This window comes from Erythrolamprus reginae, chromosome 3, assembly GCF_031021105.1.
Source record: "Erythrolamprus reginae isolate rEryReg1 chromosome 3, rEryReg1.hap1, whole genome shotgun sequence".
Classification (NCBI taxonomy): domain Eukaryota; kingdom Metazoa; phylum Chordata; class Lepidosauria; order Squamata; family Dipsadidae; genus Erythrolamprus; species Erythrolamprus reginae.
Genome location: NC_091952.1, coordinates 202,275,744 through 202,282,668, shown reverse-complemented (window position 1 = coordinate 202,282,668; position 6,925 = coordinate 202,275,744).

Below are 6,925 nucleotides of genomic sequence, written 5' to 3'. Positions count from 1 at the left end.
TCGAAGCACCAACGTTAAGCCTGATCTTGAGGGTGATCTCTTGCCTGGTTATGTGAGCAGGAGGTGTACAACAGGGGTTTCCAACCTTGGCCACTTTAAGTCGTGTGGACTTCAATTCCTAGAGTTCTGGGATTCTGGAATTCTGGGAGTTGAAGTCCACACGGCTTAAAGTGGCCAAAGTTGGACACCCCGGTGTAGAATTAACATTTTTCTGGCTGAAGAATTCTGGGAGTTGAAGTCCACACATCTTAAAGTGGCCAAGGTTGGAGACCCCTGGTGTAGAATTAACATATAGAAACATAGAAACATAGAAGACTGACGGCAGAAAAAGACCCCAAGGTCCATCTAGTCTGCCCTTTTACTATTTCCTGTATTTTATCTTACAATGGATATATGTTTATCCCAGGCATGTTTAAATTCGGTTACTGTGGATTTACCAACCACGTCTGCTGGAAGTTTGTTTCAAGGATCTACTACTCTTTCAGTAAAATAATATTTTCTCATGTTGCCTTTGATCTTTCCCCCAACTAACTTCAGATTGTGTCCCCTTGTTCTTGTGTTCACTTTCCTGTTAAAAACACTTCCCTCCTGAACCCTATTTAACCCTTTAACATATTTAAATGTTTCGATCATGTCCCCCCTTTTCCTTCTGTCTTCCAGACTATACAGATTGAGTTCATTAAGTCTTTCCTGATACGTTTTATACTTAAGACCTTCCACCATTCTTGTAGCCCGTCTTTGGACCCGTTCAATTTTGTCAATATCTTTTTGTAGGTGAGGTCTCCAGAACTGAACACAGTACTCCAAATGTGGTCTCACCAGCGCTCTATATAAGGGGATCACAATCTCCCTCTTCCTGCTTGTTATACCTCTAGCTATGCAGCCAAGCATCCTGCTTGCCTTTCCTACCGCCCGACCACACTGCTCACCCATTTTAAGACTGTCAGAAATCACTACCCCTAAATCCTTCTCTTCTGAAGTTTTTGCTATCACAGAACTGCCAATGCAATACTCAGATTTAGGATTCCTTTTCCCCAAGTGCATTATTTTACATTTGGAAACATTAAACTGCAGTTTCCATTGCTTTGACCATTTATCTAGTAACGCTAAATCATTTACCATATTACAGACCCCTCCAGGAATATCAACCCTATTGCACACTTTAGAGTCATCAGCAAATAGGCAAACCTTCCCTACCAAACCTTCTCCTATGTCACTCACAAACATATTAAAAAGAATAGGACCCAGAACAGACCCTTGTGGCACACCGCTTGTAACCTGTCTCTGCTCAGAATACTCGCCATTAACAATAACTCTCTGATGTCTATGCTTCAGCCAGCTTGAAATCCACTGAACTATCCAGGGATCATCACCGACTATTTATTTAGTCATGAAATGTATGTGCTTCCCATCTCAATATCGAGAGAACTGAGCGACTTACGACAAGTAAAAACGACTTTGAAATATTAAATATTGCTGATTTAACCATTAAATTTGGAAAGATTTAAAGCAGGTACATATATATGCACACAGTGTGTTCCTCTGGCACTTTAACCAATGATTAATTAGGTGCCATCAGGTCGGATATTTTCTCCCTCCTCAGCTCTTTCCCAAGGTATGTGCATTGCTACTAAACTGAGTGCATCCACCTTGCTTCCGGTCGTCCTCTTTTATCCCACTTTTCCAGTAGCGGGTTGGTAAAGGATGCTGCACCGGTAGCGATCACTGCGTGCACAGCATCAGTTATCTTTCATGTGTATGCTTCACATGCAAAATCTCACCAGGGGACGTGCGAGCTAGAGATTTTGGGATTTTTTCCTTTGGTGAATGCGCAGAAGCCAGAGATGGCCTGCTGCCGGAATGCCTAATTGCGCGCAGCCCCATGGCTGTTGAACACGAGTGGAGAAGCAAAAAACCTCACCGAAATGCGCCCGCACGAGTGTCCCTGTGCGCGACTTTGCTACCTGCACAGGTGCAGGAAGCGTAATTGCGCTCGATCCCACCCTTGTGTTCCAGAGCCGTGGGACTGTGTGGAACTAGGCGTTCCGGCAGCAGCCCCCCTTTGGCGGAAGCAAAAAACCCACCAAAATCTTTCATGTGTCCCATTGTAAGATTTTGCTTTTTGCGTATGCACAGAAGCAAAAACACGCTGGGACGCCCACGCATGCAAACTAACACAGAGCGCACCAATAGCAGCAGTAATAGGAATCCACCCCTGCACTTTTCCCAGCATTAGTTCACTGCCGCTAGAGTTGGGTCTTTGCATAACGTGTCCGCAATAGGGTAATTTGAGACCCCTGGTCATTTATGCCCCAAGTGAGGAGTCCAATTTAAATCATAGTTTGATGATCCATTCGTTTTTATGATTTTACCCGTGGTATTCTTTTTAGGTTTTGCTCCTTTTTGCCTACCAGTGATAAAATCTTTTGTTTGAAAAGTTTTTGTGAGACGGCAGATAAATTTGCAGTTTGGATCTGCAAACGTTAATCAACAATCCAGTTACATGACTATTAACACACATCCATAATGCAGAATGTATTCAAATGATCCTTGGGATTACAATTTAAGTTACTAGAGCAGTGATAACGTACCTATTTTTACTACTGTTGTATGGGCACATGTGCAATAGCAAGAGCACATGTGCCTCTACCAATATTGCAATGTCCTCCCTCAGCGCATGCATGTACAAACCCCCCCACCCGCATGCACGCAGGCCACAATGAAGCCTCCAGACTTCTGGTAGGCCTGTTGGGCCGTGTTTTGCCCTCTCCAGTCTTCAGGAGGCTTTCCTAAAGTCTGGGGAGAGCAGAAAACAGACCTACTGGAAATTCGTTTCTGAACTTCTGGTATGCCCATGGCCGTGGGGTCTTTTTTTTGCCATCCACAGGCTTCAAAAGCTTTCCTGAAGCATGAGAAGGGTGAAAACTGCCTCACCCCACCTTCCAGAAGGCCAAAAATCAGCTGACCAGCACACACATGCACGCTAGAGCTGACATAGGGCAATGCCTCGCATGCTCTTAAATTTGGCTCTGCGTGCCACCAGTGGCACACGTGCCCATAGGTTCACCATCACAGCACTAGGGGATAGATTTTTTTCTTTGACATGTTAGGCATTTGGACCAGTAATGGCGAACCTATGGCATGGGTGCCGCAGATGGCACATGGAGCCATATCTGCTGGCATGCGAGCTGTTGCCCTATCTCGTCTCCAATGTTAATGTGTATGCCGGCCAGCTGATTTTTGGCTTGCACAGAGGCTCTGGGAGGACGTTTTTGGCTTCCAGTGAGCCTCTGAATGGATTGGGGAGGGTTTTTTTACCCTTCTCTGCCTCCAGGAGCCTGGAGAGGGCGAAACACGAGCCTACTGGGCCCACCAGAAGTTGGGAAACAGGCCGTTTCCAGCCTCCAGAGGGCCTCTAGGGGTGGGGGAAGCTGTTTTTGTCCTCCCCAGGCATTGAATTATGGGTGTGGGCACTCACGCATGCATGACTCTTTCGGCGCTCAAGGAAAAAAAGGTTCACCATCCCTGGTTTGGACTGTGGCTTTCTGACCTGTTTGGAGGTCTGTTTCTTGGGGTGTCCATTCTCCTAAACACAATCCACAGCTTGACATGGTTGATGCAATCAAAGGCCTTTCTCATAAACGGAGAGGGGCTGCATACAAATCCAATTAATAATAATAATAATAATAATAATAATAATAATAATAATAATAATAATAATGTATGCCAGTGTTTCCCAACCTTGGCAACTTGAAGATATTTGGACTTCAACTCCCAGAATTCCCCAGCCAGCAAAGCTGGCTGAGGAACTCTGGGAGTTGAAGTCCAAATATCTTCAAGTTGCCAAGGTTGGGAAACACTGATGTATGCATTGACTTGGGGGGAGGGATTATTTCAGTTATCCACCATGCATCAGCAATAATATATCTTGTTCCTTGACTTTTATTAAAGCCAACTTGAATATCAGGCAACTCCCTTTCCACGTAGGACTCCAATCTGCATTGGATGATCCTAAGCATTATTGTACTAGCATGTGAATTTTTATCGTGTGAGAATTTGCATGTAGTCCTTACTATAGCAACTGGGATCGGAATTTCCATTACTAATTAAGTTGCTTTGTGACAGAGATCCCTACAATCCCAGGTATAATTAAAATTCCCAGTTTCAGGAAGTTGCAACCCCAGGCAGCTCATAAGCAGGTTAACAGGCGAGTAAATACTATGGTTGGTGGGTGGGAGGGCACGAGGGTGTTTGGGAAGTGTAGAAGGGTTCAGGGAGGGTGTATAAGATGCATGGGAGGTGCAATGAGGCATAAGGATATGGAAGCGTACAAGAGAGGCATGCTAAAACCTGGAGGTGAGGGTGCACGAGAGATGTAGGGAGGGGTGAGATTTGGGGAGGGGTGCACAAATGTGCAAAGAAGTTGCAGAAGGGCTTGGGAAGGGTGTATTGGGGCATGTTGTGGTTAGCTCTGGCCCAGCTCCTGCCCCAAGGAATGTGCAGGTGGATGTGGGGGAAACATCCACATGCCACAGGCCTGTTTTGCTCCCGATGGAATCTGCCGACGAAGCCTCCTCTGACCAAGGAAGCGTGAGTGACAGGGAAGAGGGGAGTTTGGCAGACAGCCCAGGAGGAGATCAATCATCTGTATCATCCTTGGATTCTGAACAAGAATGATACATCCACCCATGTGTAGAGTGATGCATAGGGGACAACAACTGAAGGATTATTACAAGAGAAAATGAGGCCACCTGTAGTTGGGTGGGGCTGCTGTAATTAGTGCTACAGATAAAAAGAACAGTGTGCTGGTTTAGCCTTGTGGCAGTTTATCTGATTCATTGTTTCGGCAAGATCATGGTTTTTGTGCTGTTCAAGATTGTGTGTGGACTCTCTGGACTTAGAATTGGACTCAATTTCCCAGTTATTGGGTGAGCAATTGGATTGCATTTAACCTGTGCCTTGTGTGTACAAGAAAATCCCTCTGACATTTAAAAAGGGAGCTGTTTCTGTTTTTCTGTTTATAAAAACTTTTGGGTTTTCCTTTTATTGTGTGGTGTGCGTCTTCCTGGACTAATTACCCTGTAATTACAGGCGGTTGAAACACGCCGGCAGAACAGGGCATATGAGCAACTGGTGAACTGTGAGCACAGGGGGGGCTAAGGGAGGATACGCAGGGGGAGACTTACTTATACCAGCAGTTTGAGACATCCCCATTGACTTTCTAGAAAAGGTAACAAATAGCAATCTTATAGTCAGTCTGTAGAGATTCTCAGGCAACCATGTCGCTTGGCGGGACCCAGGAGAAGAGCCTTCTCTGTGGCGGCCCTGGCCCTCTGGAACCAACTCCCCCGAGATTAGAATTGCCCCCACCCTCCTTGCCTATCGTAAGCTTCTTAAAACCCACCTCTGCCGCCAGGCATGGGAGAACTGAGATACTCTTTCCCCCTAGGTCTTTACAATTTTATGCATGGTATGTCTGTATGTATGTTTGGTTTTATAATAAGGGTTTTAAAACTGTTTTAATATTGGATTGTTATATGCTGTTTTTATTACTGTTGTTAGCCACCCCGAGTCTACGGAGAGGGGCGGCATACAAATCCAATAAATAAAATAAATAAATAAATAAATAATTGTTGTCCCAAAGGTTTTTTTGAGGAGGCAACTGGATTTCCTTGTTTTTTTCTTTTGAAGACATGTCACTTCTCATCTAAGAAGATTCTTCAGCTCTGGCAGGATAGTGGGGAATGAAACGATTTAAATTTGCAAGGAATCCAAATCCTTCCATTCCCCACTATCCTGTTTAACAAGTGGCTTACTTCTATTCAGATGTACAAGCGTCAGGCTGGCTTCAATCAGAATTTAAGGAAAATAAATCTCAGGAGTCCATTTTGAAATTCAGAAGTGAATTTTACTCAAATCAGAACCGAATGCAATAGAAGCAAAGCAAAGACTGAAGAAAAAGGCGCGATAGTTGCCCATATCAGAAAATCCAACTTGACTCCCCCCTTTGGGAAATAGCCAATCCCCATTGTCCGTCTTTGTCAGATGGACGCATCTTTACCCCCGTGTCATGCTTATGGAATGCAGCTTCTAACGGGTTTTTTCCTCACCTCTTCTCAAGGAGAATCGAAACTCATCCTGGCCTTCGCCAGAAAAACGAAAGTTATCAGGGCTCCTCCAGAAACCTTCCCCTCCCAAATCCCCCCAATTCTTATGACAGCCGAAGCATAGTAGAAAGATGAAACATAGCGAGGCTGAAAACAAGTTTCAGTCTTGACTGAAGACTTTTGATTGGTCTAAGTATATTTAAAGGGCACAATCGCTGAGCAAGAATTGTCTTCAGACATTGAGGAAGCAGCTGCCCTCTCCTCCACTCCCCTTCCCCAGCTCATAGGGTCTCTAATTCTATCCAAAAATCCTGCCCCAAAGAAGGCATCCTTTGCTTTGGATAAGGATGCAGAAAGAAGGCAAAAGACTTTGGATAAACAATTTGATAAAGCCCACAAGACTATGGCTGAGGTAGGGCCTTCTACCTTACTTTCAAAGACAAAGGTCTTCACCCTAGGGGTACTAGGCTATTGTCTCAACCCAGCTGTCTGGGGCCCCAAGAGATGAAGCTATCTAGCAACCTCCTCCCCTTCCTTGCCTTGAGTAGAAAATCATTTAATTTTCATGTCTATTTACTACAGGTTTGCAGGCTGCACCTCTAATGAGGTGCTCAGCACCAGCAATGTTCACCCCCACAGCAGCGGAGATCCGCTCTGGGGAGGGCCTGGGCCAAAACTACCTGCACGATCCCTCATTTCTGAGGCCATTTCAAGCTGCAAGTTTGCAACAGGGAGGCCTTTCTCCTTCTTCTTGTTCCATCAAGGCTGGGGTCTCCTTCCTCTCAGGCATCTCTGAACTGCGCACTTCGAACTGCGCA